Source organism: Dasypus novemcinctus, chromosome 30 (assembly GCF_030445035.2).
Source record: "Dasypus novemcinctus isolate mDasNov1 chromosome 30, mDasNov1.1.hap2, whole genome shotgun sequence".
Taxonomy (NCBI): domain Eukaryota; kingdom Metazoa; phylum Chordata; class Mammalia; order Cingulata; family Dasypodidae; genus Dasypus; species Dasypus novemcinctus.
Genome location: NC_080702.1, coordinates 21,192,156 through 21,212,911, shown reverse-complemented (window position 1 = coordinate 21,212,911; position 20,756 = coordinate 21,192,156). Strand labels below are relative to the sequence as shown.

Here is a 20,756-nt window from a genome sequence, read left to right as displayed (position 1 = left end):
AAATAAAATTTAATGGAATTTATGTGTCATCACTTCTCAATTTTTTGCTGTTTTGTTTACACTTTACACTCTTAATAATAAAAAGACACCATGAAAATTCAATTAAGTGAAAGATAGTTATATATACAAATACATATACATATCTTTACTGTATTAGAAATTAAAAGGCATACAATTGTAAATGATTTAATTTATTTAACCCAATGAATCCTATATACATTAATATATTAATACCTTTTGACCAAAATACATTCATTTCTAAAACAAGGGCATAATGAGAAATTGTTTAGGACTTATGAAAATCTCTTTAAACCAAGAGATTTAGCATGTTAAGAAAGAGCTGGAATTTGCTACCTGTGTCTTTATTTATGCTTTTGAGATAAGAGAGCCTCACACAGACATGTTGTCAAAAAATGGAAGGACTATTTAATGAGCATTTTTAGATAATCATTAATACTTCTTCATAATATTGAAATTCTACAAAAATTCAACAAGTGGTTACTTACAAAGAATGATTGTAGCTTATAATCTGAAAATATGCCAAAACTTTCATATTATGTTAAATTTAAATTCATTGAATTAAAAACATTGACTATTTTCACAGCTGTGCATGATTTTGTAACACTAGAAAATATTTACACATTTACATATTTGGTGAGCTTTCAAATATGAAATAATTCTTACACATATACACTTACAAATATGAAACACATACATTTATTTCACTAACAATTCTCATGGAGAAGACTTTCATTACTGGGAGATTTGTAAGGTTATATGGAGAACAATTTTCTAAAATACGAATTTCATTGAAACTAAATGAAATATTTAGCTTCATTTTCATAGATTTTCCTTCAGTAAACTATTTCATTACTAATATTAGTATTCAATTTGATTTTCTTTAATTCCTGATATATCTAAGTAGAAGTTAACCAGTCTGGTAACCGATCTTTTAAAGAAACTAAACCTTTTTGCTTTTCTTACTTTTTCCTTTCCTTTATTTGTTTATCCTCTTCTACTTACTTGAAGGTCACTTTCTTTTCCTGTTTTTTCAGTTAGAAATGACAGTCATTCAGTGGTGCAGTAATACCTTTGGGTTGAATGGTGCTGGTTCATCTGAGGAATAGGGAGGAGAGGGTGGGGTGCACTGTCCATGGAACTGGGGGGAGGGATGGGGGATGGAGCAGGTGAACACTGGAGATAGGCGGGTATGTGGTTAAAACTACAACACTGGGAATGCTCTTTTGGCAACATGGCAGGGGAGGGTTACTGGTTTAGGGTGTTGAATGTGGGGGACTTTCGTGACAGGATGCCCCTGGCAGGCTTCTAGGCAGTGTGTGAGTGTGCATCTTGTCATTTTGGGTTGTATCAGTGGGTGGAGGCCCACAAAATGAGCAAGAAGGTGATGCACTCCCATCCTGGGGAGTCCTGCTGTGTTCTCAGATAGAGGGGCAGGAGTCTATGGAGAGCATAGCATTCAAATAGGAGAGGACGGAACAATATGTCAAGTCCTCCATGTTGTTGCAAGTAACCATGAATCTTGGTCTTCAAGGAGTGAAGCCCGGTGGTTGCCTGGGTCGCAAGGGGAGGGGAGGGAGGAATAGAATAGATGGAACATGGGACATTTTGGGGGAAGGGTGATGGAGGTGGTCTACATGATCTTGCAATGATGGATACAGGCCATGTTAAATTTCATCAAAATTTATAATAGTGTATGGTCCAATATATAAACCATAATGTAAACAACTGACCATTGTTAGTAGATAATTTTCAATATTTGTACATTAATTGTAACAAATCTACCATCCACATTAAAAAATGCAATTTATATAGGAAAGACTAAAGGGGAAGGATGTTGGGTATATGAGAAATATATATGTGTGTGTGTGTATTCTATAGTTTATTCTATAAAACTGAAATCCAGCCGGATTATTTTATAAAATTATAAAGATAGGTTTATCAGTTGATATATTTATTTCCCTCCTCTCCCCCCCCACCAGTTTTTCTCCTCTCTGTATTAATTCACTGTGTGTTCTTTTGTGTCCACTTATATTCTCTGAGCAGCACCGGGAATCTGTGTCCTTTTTTTGTTGTGCCATCTTGCTGTGTCAGCTCTCCATGTGTGGAACACCACTCCTGGGCAGGCTGGACATTTTTTGCACTGGGCAGCTCTCCTTATGGGATGCACTCCTTGAGGTTGGGGCTCCCCTGTGCAGGGGACAGCCCTGCGTGGCAAGGCACTTCTTGAGTGTGTCAAAACTGTGAGTGGGCCAACACATCACACAGGTATCAGGAGGCCCTGAGTTTGAACCCTGGACCTCCTATGTAGTAGGTGGATGCTCTATCCATTGAGCAAAGTCCGCTTTCCAGTTTATATTTTTTAAAGACTTACTTTTCAGAGCTCTTTTTGGGAAATACAGAAAAGTTTTAGTATCAGAAGGTAGTCATCCATAATGTAACCACTCAGAAGCAAATACTATTGCCATCTTTGCATGATTTCTTCCATATTTTCTTTTGAAAATATTGTTGAAGCTACACCATATTTTCAAAAACACCTCTATTGAGGTATAGTTCACATACCATTCAAATCACACATTTGAAATGAGTGATTCAGTGATTTTTGGTGTACTCAGAGTTCTGTAGCCATTACTCAATCTAATTTTAAATCATCCCAGAAAAAAACTATTTGCTAGCATATCACTCCCTGTTCCCTATGCCACTGCCCATAGTCCAAGGCAAACACTGATCAACTTTCTGCCACTATGGATTTGCCTACTCTTGATATTTCATATAAGTGGAATTAGAGAAAATATAGTTTTTGTGACTGGCATCTTTCACTTAGCATGTTTTCAAGGATTATCCATGTTATAGCATGCATCAGTATTTCATTTCTTTTTATTGATTAAAATATTCTACTGTATGTATATGCCACATTTTATGTATCTATTTGTCTATTGATGGACTTTTGGATTGTTTGTACTTTTGACTATTATGGATAATGCTGTTCTCAACATTCATGTCTAACTTCTTGCACGTACATATGTTTTTATTTCTCTTGGGTATATACCTACGTGTAGAATTGCTGACTCATGAGGTAGCTCTATGTTTGACATTTTGAGAAAATTCTAAAATGTTTTGCAAAGTGACTGCACCATTTTACATTTTCCTCAGCAATGTAAGAAATTTCCATTTCTCCACATCCTATCAGTATATGTTACTGTCATTTTTGTTAAAGCCAATCTAGTGGTGTAAAGTGGTATCACCTTGTGGTTTTGATTTGCATTTCTCTAATGATGAATGATGTCATTTTCTTATGCTTATTGGCCATTTTAGATCTTCTTTGGAGAACTATCTATTGAGATCTTTCACCCATTTTTGAATTGGAGTATTTATATTTTGATTATTGAGCTGCTTTGAGAGTTCTTTTTGTATTTGAAATACCAGTCACACATGAAATATATAATTTGAAATTATTTTTCTCCCATTCTCTTAGTTTTCTTTTCACTTTCTTGATGAAATTATTTGCAAACGATAAGTTTTTTTTGCTAGAGTTGAATTTATCCACTTTTCTTGTATTACCACTGATTCTGGTGTCATATCTGAGAAACCATGCCCTAACACAAAGTCACAGAGATTTGCTTCAATGTTTTCTTTAAGTGTGTCATAGTTTTGCCTCATATATTTAGGTGTATGATTCAGTTTGAGTTAATTTCTGCAAGTAGTGTGAAATTCTTTTGCATGTGTATATCCTGTTGTCCCTGCAGTATTTGTTGGAAGCACTATTCTTTCCCCATCATTGAGATGTTTTTGAAAACTGGGTCAAATTTAATTGCTAGAGGGTTGTGGGAAGATGGCAATGAACTAACAGGCAGAGCTGAATGCTCTCACAAAAGTAGTGGAGAAAGAGCCAAAAGCTGTCTGAGGGACCTGCTTTGGGGATCAGCAGACCAGGACAATGTTACACAATTCCAAGAGTAGCAAGGAACAGAGAGATGAAGAAGTGAAAATCACAAACGTGACTTACCCAGCCCCTGTGGCAGCCAAGAAAGGCTCCCCTCCCTAACCCCCAAGATATTAAGCTGGGAAAAACCCCTGCTGACTGTAGCTGACTGAGAGGGGAAAGGACATCATCCTGCCTGTCAGCAGTTTCAAAGGAGTAAAGGAGGGCAGGTCAGGGTGCTTTTGTTCAGTGAATTGGCCAGCAGATTCTACTTTGAATCACGATCTGGAGATTCAACACAAGAAGAAAGGATAGCCTAGACTGAAACACCTATGTGGAAAGGTGTGCTGATAAGCGCTATCTGTTGGGTGGTGTGGAAAGTGCATGGACAAAAACTGTTCATGTTCTCTGTATCCAACCCCTGGGAGAAAAATCTATGCCCCACTGGTGAGTGTCTGGCCCGATTTTGAAAACTTAAGCCTTGTAAATTTAAAGACTTAGAATAACTTGAATCAAATGTCAAAGAACTACTGTAAAAAGAGAAAAAACAATAGGAAAGAGAAATTGGTCATCAGAATAAATTCACCAACATATTCAGATTCCTTGACATCAGCAAAAAATTATAAGAAAAATTACTAGGAAACAGGAAAAGATGGCACAGCCAAAAGAACAAACCAAATATCCTGAAGAAATATAGAATTCAAGACAATTAGTCAGTGATAAACACACAACTCTCCTAAATCACTTCAAAGAATTTAAAGAAAATAGGACTGAAGAAATAAATGTTACAATGAAGGCACTGGGAGAGCATGAAGAAAAATTTGAAGACATTCAAATAAAAGTAACAAAGCTTACAGGAATGAAAGACGTGATGGATGTGATAAAATAAATAAAAAAACATGAGAGGCACATTCGAGCAGCTTTGAATTGCTTAAACACAGAAACAGTAATTTTGAAGACAGAACATCTGACCTGGAAAACACAGTAGAACAGAAAGAGACTAGAATGGAAAAAATGGAACAGAGTCTCAGGGAATTGAACGACAGTGTGAAATGCACTAACATTTGTGTTCTTGGTGTCCAAAAAGAAGAGAATGGAAAAGGAGCAGAAAGAATATTTGAGGAAATAATTACTGAAAACTTCCCAACACTTATGAAATACATAAATATCAATATCCAAGAAGGACAATGCATCCTAAGAAGAATAAACTTCAATAGACCTACCCCCAGACACCTAATATTCAGAATGACAAACATCAGCAATAAAGCAAGGATTTTGAAAGCAGAAAGAGAAAAGCAAAGCATTCCATACAAGGGAAACTCAATACGATTAAGCACCCACCTCTCATCTGAAACCATGGAGGAGGGAAGAGGGTGTGGCTCGGGTGATAGCACCTTTGCCTATCATATCGGAGGACCTGGGTTCAATCTCTGGGGCCTCCTGGTCAAAAAAAAGAAGAAGGGAAGCATGCCTGAGCAGTGAGTCAGTGCCCAAGTGGTGACCGCAGTGAGCCAAGTGCCCATGAGGTGAGCCAAGTGCCTACATGGTAGGCTGAATGCCCACATGGCAAGCTGAGTTCCCACATGGTGAGTCAAGTGCCTGCACTGTGAGCTGGTGCCTGTGCAAGTGAGTCACGCAGTAAGATGATGACACAAGGAAAGAGATGAAGGGAAGAGTCAAGGTGAAGTGCAGTAGAGACCAGGAACTGAGGAGGCTCTCTCCACATCAGAGGTCCCCAGGATTGAATCCAGGTGAATCCTAGAAGAGAAAGATGAGAAAAGAAGACAAAAAGAGAAATAGGTAAGGAAGATCACACAGCTAATGGATACAGACAGCAAAAATCCATTGGCTATTTAGGAATGTGCTAATTTTCACTTATTTGTGAATTTCAAAAATTTCCTTGTTATTGCTTTCTCACTTAACTTCATAGTTTGTGTGGTTTTTTAAAGCATTTATTACAAGTAGGATTTATAAAGGTGTAATTTTGTTCTGGCAAAGCAGTCTTAGAAACATCTTTTCTTAAGGTGATTTTTATGGTCTATCATATGAGCAATCCTAAAGAATGTTACACTTGTGCTTGTGATGAATGTGTATTCTGCTTGTGTTGTGTGGAATGTTGTATAAATATCTGTTAGATCTAGTTGTTTTGTGGTATTTTGCTGCATTCAGCTCACAATAGGTTGGCTTGAAGGGAAGGCAATGCAGAAATAAAGGTGAGACACAAGAGGGGAGACAAACCTGGGACCAGGGGACTCACAGCTTCTGGAACTGAGAGCCTCAACCCTGGTTTTCCCATCGCATTTATTGGGAAACTACCAAGCAGTTCTTTGCTATTAGAACTGCAACATCATTTACAATAACAGGGAACAACTGTAACATCTAACAACTGCTACATTTAACAGGTGTAACATTTACAATAACACACAGGTAAGCCAGTTTCCCACAACAGTATTTTCTGTAGATTTTGATCTTCTGCCTCAATATTCTATTTATTATTGAAAGTGGGTTATTGAAGCCTTCATCTATTAATGCTGAATTGTTTAATTCTTTCTTTGGAGTCCTGTGGTTAGAAGCATGATAGGTGTTCCGTTGTTATATCTTCCTGATGGAGTTATCCATTTATTATTTTAAAATGTCTGATTTTGGGGGGATTTAAAGTCTATTTTGTCTGATATCAATATAATCCTTCTGACTCTCCTGTGGCTTGTTTGTATGGTATGTCTTTCTCCATGCTTTTAGTTTTGACCTATTGTATTTTTTATTCTGAAGTGTGTTTCTTATTGACAATATAGAGTTGGTTCTTATTTCTTTATTCAGCATGACAATCTCTGCCATTTGGTTGCATTGTATAATCCTTTCCCATAATGTTATTGATATCATTGAATTTATATCTGCCATTTGGTTTCTATACATTTTATATTATTTTATTCCTCTATCTTTCTTTTCCAATATTCTTTTTATTACATGGATTTTTTTTGTAGGGAAATATTTGGATTGATTTAATGATTTTGAAACCATTTTCGACTTATTTTCTCAGTGTGGCTCCAGGCCTTACCATATACATAAAAACTTACATATTCTCAAATTTATACTAACTTCATTTGAGTGAGGTATAGAAATTTTACTCCTATATTTGTTTTCCCTCTCCCCTTTTTGTGCTATTATACATATTCCACCTATATATAAGTCCCAAATACGTTATTATAGTTATTATTTTATATAACCTTATCTCTTTTAAAGTAGCTGAGTAAAGAATGCAGAACAAGTATATACGAATAGAGTTAATTTTATTAACCTTATTTATGATATCTGGTTTTCTTCATTTCTTTTTATTTTTCAAAATAAAATTTGCCTTATTAATTTTGGATCGTGATAAATCCATAAAATGCCTTAGTTCTGCCTTTCTATTACAATTCCAGCCTCTAGCTGAGCCTCCTGTACCCTTCCCCTCCCCTCCCCTCCCTTCCCCTCTCCTCTCCTCTCCCTCCCCTCCCCTCCCCTCCTTTCCCTTCCCCTCCCCTCCCCTCCCCTTCCTTCCCCTCCCCTCCCCTCCCCTCCCCTCCCCTCCCTTTCCCCTCCCCTCCCTTCCCCTCCCCTCCCCTCCCCTCCCTTCCCCTCCCCTCCCCTCCCCTCCCTTTCCCTTCCCCTCCCCTCTCCTCCCCTCCCCTCCCCTCCCCTCCCCTCCCCATCCCTCCTCCTTCCCCTTGCTCCTCCTGCCTTCTCGGCTTCCATCCTCCTTACTTCGCAAAGCCCCGGATGGAACCGCTGCTGCAGGCGGGAGGGTCGTTTGTTTTAGTGGTGGCCAGGCCTGGCGCCTAGCCTGAGCCGCGGAGAGCCCTGGCGCCCCCGTCTACTGTGCAGACAGGCCGGGGGCAGGAGGAAGCCCTGCCCCTGGGGCGACCTGTCTGCCACCGCGGTTCCTCCTCCCGCCGCTCTCCCTCCTCCCGCCGCCCCTGCCTCTCTGGTTTTCTTCATTTCTTCTTGCAGGTATGTTACCACCAGGCATTACGTCCTTACTTCAGTTTAGATTTGTTCGCATCTACCTCCTTTGTGCTCCTATAATGAAATTTTTACATTTATACATATTATGGGCCCAGCAATACAAATTATTATAAGTCCAGCAATAAAATTGCAAACGTATTGTTTTCTGTAGTTGCTTTTTAATGTACTAGTAGAAGTTAAGAGAAGACATATAATGTCTTTATAATTGCCTACATAATTATCTTTATTGGCACTCTCTACTTTTTCATGTGGATTTGAAATACTGTGACTTGCTTTTAGCCTGAAGAACGTCCTTTAATATTTCCTGTAAGGCATTCCTGCTAGTAATTAATTCTCTCAGTTTTTCTTACTAGAAATTTATTTTGTCTTCGTTTTTGAAAGATAGTTTTGCTGGATATGAGATTCTTGGTTGACACTTTCGGTTTTTTTTCTTTCAGCATTTACAATATGCCATCTTGCTGCCTTCTGACCTCTATTGTTTCTGATGAGATGTCAGCTCTTTATCTTATTGGGGTTCCCTTGTATGTGAATAGTCAAATACTTCTTGCTGCTTTCAAGAATTTCCTTTGGTCTTGCTTTTCAGCATTTTTACTTTGATGTACTGTGTGTGACTCTCTTTGCATTTGTTTTACTTGAAGTGTGTTGAACTTCTTGGATGTGTAAATTAATGTTTGTCATCAAATTTAGTCTCTAAGGCTCTGCTTGTTTTTTATCATTTTATTCTCTCTGTTCCCTAGATTGCTTAATTTCCATTTATCTGTCTTAAAGTTCATTGGTTCTTCCTTCTGCCAGGACACGCTGTTGATCCCCTCTAGCAAATTTATCAATTTTGTCATCATTCATTTCAAGTCCAGAATTAGCATTTCATTCTTTTTTTTATAATTCCCATCTCATTATTGATATTCTGTCTTTGATATGTAATTATCATTATATTTTCCTTTGTTCTTTAAACCTGATTTCCTTTAGTACTTTAAACATATTTAAAATAGGTGCTTTCAAGTCTCACTCTGCTGAGGGCAGCATCTGGGTCCCCCAAAGGCAGTATCTTTTGTCTGCTTTTTTTCCCCAGTTGTGTTGGTCACAGTGTCCTGTTTCTTTTCATGTCTTATAATTTGTTATGAAAATTGAACATTTTAGATAATATATTGAAGTATCTCTGGATGTTGAGTCCCAACGACCCATGTTCCCAAGACTTCTTATACTTGTTATTATTTGCTCATTTCTTTGTTATCTACTGGGCTGGAAAGTCTATTATTCCCTTCATGTACATGTGCCTGCTCAATTATTTTCCTTGTTTTTTTCTTTATGGTTGACTATTTAGGGTTTGCCTAGGAGTCAGTGCCATTTTTTTTAAGAAGACACTGGAGATTGATTCCAGGACCTCCTTCATGGAAAGCAGGTGCTAAACCACTTGATCTACATCCACTCCCAGCACCATTTAGTTTTCAACCACTGATTGGTCAGGATTTGCTTAAGTCCCCTAAACCAGTAAGATTTTCACTTTTTACTATTGAATCTGTGTGTGACTTGGAGACTGCTTTTACTCTTCAGGTGTTAATGAATTTGTCCAATATGTAGTCAGAGACTTGTAGCTCAGAAATTCCTTCCCTGGTTCTTTAGAGTGTACAGCATTGAGCATGTACAGTTTTTCTGATCACCAAAGATGACAGAGATTTAGCTGGACTTTCTTTGAATGTCTCTTTTTCTTATGTAACCATTAAGCTTTTGGCTCTGTTGGTATCAGACTCAGCTGTTAGGCCCCAATTATTGCTGACTGATCGCTCTATTGTTTTGAACAACACCCTGAAACTTTAATTGCTTTATAGTCTTATCCAAATAGTACCTGGGCCCTTGGCAGGGGCAGGGTGTTGCTAGCCTTTGAGATTATCCCAAGACCTGCCTTGGGCAAAAGGTCAGTACTCTGGAACAGAGGCTGGGGTTCCAAAAGGATGACTTACTCTTCACTAGCTTTTACTCAAAGAATCTCCTTATAGAACAGGGCCTGTGTGCTAGGCTCAGGGTTGGAAAATGGGGCCACCAATCTTCTGCCACCACCATCCACTATAGTACTTCTGTAGCCCAAAGCTGGGAGGAAATTCTGGAAATAAAATGAATAGAACAATAGCAATACAGAAATATGAATAAAAAGGGAGACGGTACAATAGGAATGAAAGGGGAACATTATAACTGAAATTAGAAAGACTGTAAGAGGATACTATGAACAACTGTACATCAATAAATTGATAATCTACATGAAATGGGCAAATTCTTAGAAATACATGGTCTTAGAAATGGAAAAATTCTTACATTGACTGAAAATCTAATAGAAGATCTCAACAAACTAATTTGTAGTGAAAAGATTGAATCAGTCATCAAAGACCTCCCAACAGAAAAACCCAGGACCAACTGACTTCAAAGGGGAATTCTACCAAGCAGTCTAAGAAGACTGAACTCCGATTAGTCTCAAACACGTCAAAAAATTGTAGAGGAGAAAGCATTCCCTAATTCATTCTTGAGGCCAACATCACCTTCATACCAAAGCAAGATAAACACAGCACAAGGAAAGAAAACTAGAGACCAATATCCCTTAGGATTATAGTTGCAAAAATCCTCCACAAAATGCAAGCAAACTGAATCCAACAGCACATTAAAGAATAATACACTGTGATCAAGTGTTATTTTAACGAGTATGCAAGATTGGTTCATTAACAGAATGAAGGAACTAAACCACATGACCATCTCAATTGATGCAGAAAAGTTATTTGATGAAATACAGCACCCTTTGTCATAAAAGCCTTTAGAACATTAGGAATATACAGAAACTTCCTCAACATGATAAAGAGAATATATGAAAAGTCAACAGGTAGCATCGTACTTAATGGTGAAACATTGAAAGGTTTTCCTTAAGATCAAGAATAAGACAAGAATGCCCACTGTTACCACTGTTATTTAACATTGTGTTAGAAGTCCTAGCCAGAGCTCTTTGGCAAGAAAAATAAGTATAAGGCATCCAAAAGGTCAATGAGCACATGAAAAGAGGCTTGAATTCATTAGCCATCTGAGGAATGCAAGTCATAACCACAATAAGAAACCATCTCACAGCTGCTAGTATTGCCATTATTAAAACCAAACCAAAACAAAACAAAACAAAATAACAAGTGTAGAAGAGGCTGTGAAGAAATGGTAACGCTTGTTCATTATTGGGAATGTAAAATTGTGCAACTGCTGTGGAGAACAGTTTGGCAGTTCCTCTGAAAGTTAAGTGTATACTTACCACATGACCCAAAAGAATTGAAAGCAGGACTTAAATTTGCACATGTGCACATAGTGCCATTTTTCACAGTTGCCAAAAGATGGAAGCAACTCAAGTGTCCATCAACAGATGAATGAGTAAGTAAAATATGGTATAGACCTACAATGGAATATTATTTAGCCATAAAAAGAATGAAGTTCTGACACGTGCAACAACATGGATGACCTTTGAAGATAAGATGTTGAGTTGTGATCTCATGGACATTAAGTAATTAGAATAAGCAAATTCAGTGAGAAACTAGAATGCAGGTTACCAAGGACCAAGATGGGGAAAGGACCTTTGGGCTTAATGCTTATTTAGTATAGACTTCCTGTTTAGAGTGATAAAAAACTTTGGTAATGGATGGTGGTGATGGTAGTACAACACGTTCATTATATGTTTGAATGTGGATAAGGAGGGAAGTTTTAAGTTTTATGTAACTTACCACACACAGAACAGCACAGCTCAAAGAGTGAACCCTAATGTACACAGTAGGCTAAAGTTTGTTGTATAATTATAGTAATATTGTTTCATGAATTGTAACAGTGATACCACATTAGAAAAATGACATTCAGTAAAAACTAAGGAAATCTGAATAAAGTGTGGTAGTTAAGTTTTTAAAATATTTAGTATTTCTTCTTAGCATTTCTGCATCTGTAGCCTCAGTGTGTCTGTCATTGCGTCTAAGATTGTAGGCTGGAGGTCTTGTAGTACTGAATAAGAAAAATAGGTAATACTATTTAGATTATTTATCCTATTTACAATAGGATAGGGAAGACAAACTTGTAAATACTTTACATGTTTTATCTTATTTCATGTTTTTTACAACAAACCTTTAGTATTTTTTATTTTTCATATTAGAGATGAAGAAGTGAAAGGTTAAGTTACTTGTTCAAGATTAAGCATTAATTCCCAGTAACCAGATCCTATACTCTTTTTTTTTTTTTAAAAGATTTATTTATTTATTTAATTCCCCTCCCTCCCCCGGAGGTCTGTTCTCTGTGTCTATTTGCTGCGTCTTGTTTCTTTGTCTGCTTCTGTTGTCGTCAGTGGCAGGGGAAGTGTGGGCGGCGCCATTCCTGAGCAGGCTGCACTTTCTTTTGTGCTGGGCGGCTCTCCTCACGGGTGCACTCCTTGCGTGTGGGGCTCCCCTACGCGGGGGACACCCCTGCGTGGGGGGGCACTCCTTGTGCGCATCAGCACTGCGCATGGGCCAGCCTCACTCGGGTAAAGGAGGCCCGGGGTTTGAACCGTGGACCTCCCATGTGGTAGACGGACGCCCTAACCACTGGGCCAAGTCCGTTTCCCGAGATCCTATACTCTTAACCATTAGGAGTTACTGAATTTCTCTTGTAACTAGAGAATGGTTATTTGTGGGGGAATTTGCAAGGAGCAGTTCCTCTTCATCACCAATTCTGGCTTCTGTCCAGATATGTCAGATACAGCATAAGAAGTCTTCTCTTACATTCATTAAATGAAAGTGGAAAGGTTATTCTTTTATGGTGTTGTATGTATATTATTTCATACCCACTTCCTCCCTATTTTCTCCTTTATATGGTAGGAATACTACAATTTTCTACAAACTAAGAGTCCCATACTCACTAGTTTTATGATGACTGGACAAATACTCTCTACCAATATACCTCAGGTAAAATGGTTATTATCTAACATCTGTTTTGCATCATAACATTTACAGATATTGGGTCTTTTTTAAGTCATCCTTTTTCATAACAGCATTTGGAATTTTTACTTTGTAATCCTCAAATAGCAGAAACAATACCAGGGGCTTGGGAACATTTAATCAAGTTTGTTTGGCAACGTTATATCTGAAGACCTCAATATGTGTAATCCTGCTTTTTTCCCCTGTAAAAATAACATAAGGTAACATCTCAATGTTTTCTTAGTTTTCCAGAGCCCAGCTGACAATAGCTCATTTTTATTATTTTTATAAACATTTATTTACGTAATTACAATCCAAGTAGCAATGATGCTAATTGGCAGAGATGATATCTGCCCAGAAAAAAAATGTGTTCTGTAAATTGAGGTGAACTATTTGCCCTTGGCTTGAATCTTTGTGGTGCCTCACAGCTAGTTTTTTTTATTTTCACCTAGTGAGGGACAAGTAAGATTTATTTATTTTGGGACACAGAAAAAAATGCTAGCATGTTCCTGTCTTTGTGAGCTATGTTAACATTTTGAAGTCTAACCTACAGTAGTGCAGTCCACCATTTTACACCTACAGCCCACGACCTCCTGAACAGGGTTGAGCCATGCCACTAGCAGATAGCTAAGCTGTCACAATTCACCTTTTTATTCAGCTACTACTTCTGTGGTAGGTGCCTCCCAACTTTATTTATGTGACACACATACAAAGTGATGCTATTTGGAGAGTACCTTGGGTTAACTTGTGGCTGGTGGTGATTGGCCTGAGGGCTCAAGCTGCCCCAGTCTCCATCAGTCACCCCAGGCTGAAGGGTTCAGCATCTTAGCATACTTGTAAACTACTTGTGATGCATTATGTGCTTTCCTCCCCTGTTCTGTGATAGGCAGTGGTGTGTTTTCCCCAGGTGTATTTAGTTTGCACAACAAATTGTGTAAGGTTTTTACAAAAAATCTTTATGCAGAAATCTGAAATATTTAGAAGATACATGATATTACAGTCTCTTAAACTGATTTGAATCTTGCCTTTGACAACTTGTATTGGATAATTCCATTACGGGGATGGTGTCTCTTAAGAGGTCCAATAAATCTTAAGAGGTCCATCCCTTTTCTCCACCTAAATTTTGAATAAAATAAGAAATAAAATAAAAGTTAGGCCCATATTTACCAGTAAGATGAGTGACTTTTTCTTCTCTGGCAAGAGATAGGAAGATGTTGACAGAAGGTCAGTAGTTACGTGACTGAACTCCCTCCACACTCTCAGGAAACAGAGGAAGTGCAGAAGAAGCATTTTTCCCAATGCCAGTGAGTGAGTTACCATTATTAGTTGTAGCAAGCTGTGAAAACCAGACCTTTTTATATAACAGGACCTTAGAAGAAATCTTAAATAGGGCCTCTTAAAAAGGAAGGTATTTCCTTAAAAAATACCTCAACCTGAAAAGATTTAGATTATTAATCATATTTACTATCTAATATGTGCCCTAAAGATAGTTTTCCTTCTCTGCATTCAAGTCCCTTGAGCCAATGACTTAGGAAATCTATATGTGTTTTATGAAATCATTTTAAAAAGTCAGATTCTTTTTCTATTTGGAGTTGTAAGTTTTAAGCTTAGAAAGTCAAACATTTCAGAAACAATGTTGATTTTGGATGAGTATGAATTTTCGTAGCATTATTAGGAATTCCGAAGAATCATTAGAACTTTAAAAATGTACAGTTATGAACTTCAACTAAGGGGGTAGATGGAATTTGAAATATCTTGAAACATTTAAAAGTATTTCCAGAAGGTCTCCTTCTAGTAGAAAATCTCAAAAGGTAAAAATGGAAATATATGGTATTATACTGTATTAGTTAGCCAAAGGGGTGCTGATGCAAAATACCAGAAATCTGTTGGCTTTTATGAAGTGTATTTGGGTACCATCCTAAAGTCACAAGGCCTTAAAGAGTCCAACTCAGAGTACCATAACAGGTACTTTCTGACCCAGATTCAGTTGCCATGTCTATGATGCAAGACATCAGGTGATGTTTGTAAGGGTTCAGTCTTCCTCCTCCTTCCAAGGCTTTGTGGTCCCAGCTTTGTCTAGTCTCAGCCACAGGCTGGACAAGTCTTGCCTCTCCCAGGGCTTGTTTCTCTTTGGGCTCAGCTGCCCTGGGCGCTCTACAAGGTCAGCTGTAGGCTATCAGGCAAATGGCTCCTCTCTTCCCAGGGCCTCTGCCATGTCTATAGAGCTGTGATCTTTTCCTGTGTGTTTACTTCCCAGGCTCCAGGTCCAGAATGCCTTCCAACTCCTTTGCCTTGTCATTTTTTCTGTGAGTCCCCACACGCCAAGTGAATGGGGAATCAGCATCCTACTGATGTAGTCCAATCGAAGCCTTAATCATAATTTAATCAAGTAAGAGTGAAACCTCTGAATCCAAAATCTACTTTTAGAATTCACAGAAAATATCAAACTGCTACATGTACCATTTTTGTTATGTTAAAATCTCATGAGAAGAAATTGTTTGGTATTTGCTGTCTCAAAATCACCTTAACTTCAAGGCAGTCTTCATTTTCTGGCAGATGGCCAGTGCTCAACAAATGTTTCTTTTTTCCTTTCTCCTTGCTGATTAATAAATCATGTTCAGGCTAATGTCTTTGCCAGGTAGTCCTATTAATGAAAGATGAAGTTAAATATAACCATGAGGTATCCTTTATATAAAACATTTTGAGAAAGAAAATTAAAGTATTTAAATAAGGAAACAGTTTCAACATGGAAGAAAAAGATCAAACTATCTCAGATTCCCAAAATAATGTAGGATATGTTTTTCACTTAAAATACAATATCTTTGCCTTGCCACTGTACACACAGGGCAAAAATATTGCAGTAATGAAAGCCAAGATGTCAAAAATAAAGCTGTATAATATTTTTCATTTTTTAATACCCTGATTTATTTTTACTTTATTTTATTTTTCTAAATTAGTATTTATTCTACTTTTAATGCTTGAACCCATTATTATATTTTGTTTTCCTATTAATTGAATTTGGCGATATATTAGACTTCATTTTTGAAGAAGTTTTGGACTACAGAGAGGTTCAGCTATGGCAGTGGAGGAACACTGTGCGGGGTGTTATTGATTGGTGGCACATTGTTGGGGGTTCTCCAGGGCATGCATATAGGGTACATAAAAATGTTTGGATATATGTTGGGTATTTTCATAGTAGTTACTGTTAGAAATGACAATGGAGTAAGTGCTGAGTTCCTAGCCAGGGGAGCTCTATCACATTCCTGAATGGAACAGAAACAATCATCCAAGTGCAGTGACAAAGACCAACAAACAAAGATGGTCCAACAATGAGCCCTTGATACTCATGGCTATGCTCATGAGCCTGTGTGTCTCAAATATGAACTAGGCCTAGAGGTGCAGGGTGCCTAAGAGTTACCTCCTAAGAGCCTCCATGTTGCTCGAGGGGTTAGAAATGACTCTAACAATTTGTTTGGGTGGCTGACTGAAACATGGAGCAAAAGACAGCATAGCATGTCTGAGGTTGACATGCCCGATTTGTCCAGGTATACAGTAGAAGAGAAAATTCAAAAGCTTAGGGAGATTGGAATGCTAGAATAGATTTACCATTTGAGTGATGCCTAACTACCATAGGAATGTCCCAAGGACACACCTATAATCAGGACTGTGAGGAATAAAATTGTAAGGCTAACTCCATCTTCCCTGAAGAGCTCTGTGCTTGCTTTTCTGTGTAGTCCAGATATTAATGTAGGGAGGGCTGTGATGGAATTAGAATCCTTAACATTATGGGGATGATTGAATGTAGATCTGGTAAAAGTCAAGTATTTGTAGTTAATCACCTACGTCAAGGAGGGTGCAGCTACATACCTTGAAACACAGATTCAAAAAAGAACTCAAAATAATCTGTGTCATGTAGAGTTATGGCATTGACCAATACCTCATGGGGTACCGAGCAGTGAAGTAGATGGGCAGTCTACTAAATTTCTTCTGGATCTGTGTAAAGAGAAGAGTTCTAGGTCAAGTGAACAAAACCCTTTCTTGAATTGAAGACACAGAGAATCACAGCCCCTTAATCAATTTCCAGACTTGGGACAGCTTACAGACCCAGAGTACCTTGAATGAGGAGAAGGCTAGGTCTTCTTGGGGAAGGATCCTGTTAAACTGCCCAAAATGTATATGGTTAATCTTCCTCACATTTCCCCAAAGGGATCTATGGCCTTTTACCAGAGTAAGTATATACTGGGGAAAAGGAAATGATCAGACATTTTGGGGATTATTAGATATTGGCTCAGAGGAGACATTAATTCCAGGAGACCCAAATGTCACTGTGGTCGACCAGTCAGAGTAAGGGCTTATGGAGCACAAGTGATAAATGGAGTTTTAGCTCAGGTGCATTTCACACTTGGTCCAGTGGATCCCTGAGCCCATTTTGTTATTTCACCAGTTCCAGAATACATACTTGGAATAGACATATGCAGCAACTGGCAGAATCTCCACATTGGACCCCTGACCTCTGGAGTAAGGGCTATTATGGATGGAAAGGCCAAGTGGAAGCCAGTAGAACTGCCCCTACCTAGCAAAATAGTCAACCAAAAGCAATACTGGATTCCTGGAGGGACTGCAGAAATTAGTGCCACCATCAAGGATTTGAAGGATGCAGGGATCGTGATTCACATCACATCCCCGTTCAACTCCTGTACAGAAAACAGATGGATCTTGGAGAATGACAGTAGATTATACTAAACTTAACCAGGAGGTGACTTCAATTGCAGCTGCTGTCCCAGATGTAGTATCATTGCTTGGTCTCTGATATGCAGCTGTTTATTTGGTGAATGCTTTTTTCTGAATTGCAATTAGTAAGAAGCACCAGAAACAATCTGCTTTCAGTTAGCCATGCCAACAGTATACCTTTACTGTCCTGCCTCAAGGGTATATGAGCTCTCCAGCCTTATGTCATACAATTGTCCACAGGGATCTAGATCACCTCTCCTTCCCAGAAGACATCACACTGGTCCATTATATTGATGATAGCATGTTGATAGGACCTAGTGAGCAAGTAGTAGCAAAGACTCTAGACTTAGTAAGGCATTTGCATCAGAGTGGATGGGAGATAAATCCAACTAAAATACAGGGTCCTTTCACCTTAGTGAAATTTCTAGGTCTCCAGTGCTGTGGGGCATATTGAAACATCCCTTCTAAAGTGAAGGATAAGCTGTTGCATCTGGCTCATCCTAAGACCAAAAAAGAGGCAGAACAACATTGGTGTCTTTGGATTTTGGAGCCAATACATTCCTCATTTGGGTGTGCTACTCTGGACCATTTACTGGGTGACAGAAAAGCTGCTCGTTTTGATTGGGGATCGGAACAAGAAGTGGCTCTGCATCAGGTGCAGGCTGCTGTGCAAGCTGCACTACCACTTGGGCCATATGATCCGCAGATCCATTGGTGCTGGAAGTTTCAGTGGCAAATAGAGATTCTGTCTGGCATCTTTGGCAGGCGCCTATAGGAGAATCACAACGCAGACCCTTGGGATTTTAGATCAAAGCCCAGCCATCCTCTGCAGATAACTTCCCCCCTTTTGAGAAACAGCTTTTGGACTGCTACTGGGCCTTAGTAGAGACGGAATGCTTAACCACGAGCCATCAAGTTACCGCAAGACCTGAGTTGCCTATCATGAGCTGTGTATTGTATGACCCACCAAATTATATAGTTGGGAGTGCACAGCAGCACTCCATAATAAACTGGAGGTGGTATATACAAGACAGGACTCAGGTGGGTCCTGAAGGCCAAAATAAGTTATATGAGGAGGTAGCCCAAATACCCATGGACCCTGCCCCTGGCCATGTTACCTTCTCTTTCCCAAGACATCCCTTAAAATCAGTTGACTGAGGAAGAGAGAAAACTTGGACCAGGTTTACAGATGGTTTTGCACGATATGCAGGTACCACCCAAAAGTGGACTACTGCAGCCCCTTTCTGGAACATCCCTGAAGGACAGTGCTGAGGGCTAATCCTCCCAGTGGGGCAGAGCTTGAAGCAGTGCACCTGTTTGTTCATTTTGCTTCAAAGAAGAAATGGCCATGGGCTGTTGCCAGTGGTTTGCCTGGATAGTCAGGGACTTGGAAGGATCATGATTGGAAAATTGGTGACAAAGAGGTCTTGGGGAAGAGGTATGTGGATAGACCTTTTTGACTGGGCAAAAAACATGATAATGTTTGTGTCCCATGTGAATGCTCACCAGAGGGTGAATTCAGTGAAGAAAGATTTAAATAATCATGTGGATAAAATGACCTGCTCTGTGGCTAATGCTCATACTCTTTCCCCAATCACTCCTGTCATTGCCCAATGGGCTCTTGAAAAAGTGGCTGTGGAGGGAGGAATGGATGTTATGCATGAGCTCAGAAGCATGGACTTTCCCCTTCCAAGGCTGACTTGGCTACAGCCACTGCTGACTGCCCAGTCTGCCAGCAGCAGAGGCCCAAACTCAGCCCCCAGTATGACAGTATTCCTTGAGGTGACCAGCCTGCTACCTTGTGGCAGGTGGACTACATTGGACCACTTTCACCTTGGAAGGGGCAGGGATTTATTTTAACTAGAATAGATGCATACTCTGGATATGGGTTTGCATTTCATGCACAGAATACTTCTTCCAAAACTACCATGAGTGGACTTAACAAATGTCTTATCTACCACCATGGCATTCCTCACAGCAATGCTTCCAAAGAAGGAACCTGTTTCACAGCAAATGATGTGTGGAAATGGGCACATGCTCATGGAATTCACTGGTCTTACCATTTTCCCCATCACCCTGAAGCAGGTGGATTGATAGAATGGTGGAATGGCCTTTTTGGGGGGGGGTCTTTATTTATTTTTTTAATATTACATTAAAAAAATATGCAGTCCCACCCCCCTCACACCACTCCTCCCCCCATAGCAACAATCTCCTCCATCATCATGAGACATTCATTGCATTTGGTGAATATATCTCTGAGCACCGCTGCACCTCATGGTCAATGGTCCACATCATAGCCCACACTCTCCCACGTTCCATCCAGTGGGCCATGGGAGGACATACAATGTGCAGTAACTCTCCCTGCAGCATCACCTAGGACAACTCCAAGTCCTGAAAATGCCTCCACATCTCATCTCTTCCTCCCATTCCCCACCCCCAGCAGCCACCATGGCCACTTTCTCCACACCAATGCCACATTTTCTTCGATTACTAATCACAACAGTTCATGAATAGAATATCAGTAAGTCCACTCTAATCCATATTCTATTCCTCCATCCTGTGGACCTTGGAATGGTTGTGTCCACTCCACATCTATATCAAGAGGGGGCTTAGGTTCCACATGGATAAAATGGATGCAATCCTCCTGCTTTCAGTTGTAGGCACTCTTGGCTCCATGGTGTGATGGTTGACATTCTTCAACTCCATGTTAGCTGAGTGGAGTAAGTCCAATAAACCAGAGTGTAGGAGCTGAAGTCTATTGAGGCTCAGGGCCTGGCTATCACATGGTCTGTTCAGAGATTCAGGTCCCCTGGCTATGCATTCAACCCCAGCACCAACTACAGTTCTGGTAAAATTAACAGGAGAGGCTTGTGAACAAAGATCACATCTGAGTCCAGCTGCATCACACAGAAACACAAACTCCAAAGAAGGGCCAACTGACATGGCAGTGAACTCCATCTGCCATGTCCATAGAACCTGTGGGTCTCTGTAGCCCTCAGAAGAACCAATACCAGGGTTGTATCTACCTTATCTTTCTTTGGGACTCTGCTGAGGTGTGCATAAGGCAACTCCTCTGATAACCTCCCCACTCTTTTTCAAGACTCATAGCCATATAAACTCATTTGTCCTTT

General features: G+C 39.4%; 1 long non-coding RNA gene across 1 annotated transcript in view; it reads left to right on the top strand.

Annotated features, from left to right (window-relative positions):
- The first annotated feature begins 7,731 nt into the window (after positions 1-7,731).
- Positions 7,732-20,756, top strand: part of LOC139437870 (uncharacterized) — a 121,465-nt gene continuing 108,440 nt past the window's right edge. Inside the window, exon 1 of the long non-coding RNA XR_011647785.1 lies at positions 7,732-7,927. This is a non-coding gene — a long non-coding RNA (uncharacterized lncRNA). The remainder of the gene's footprint in view (positions 7,928-20,756) is intronic.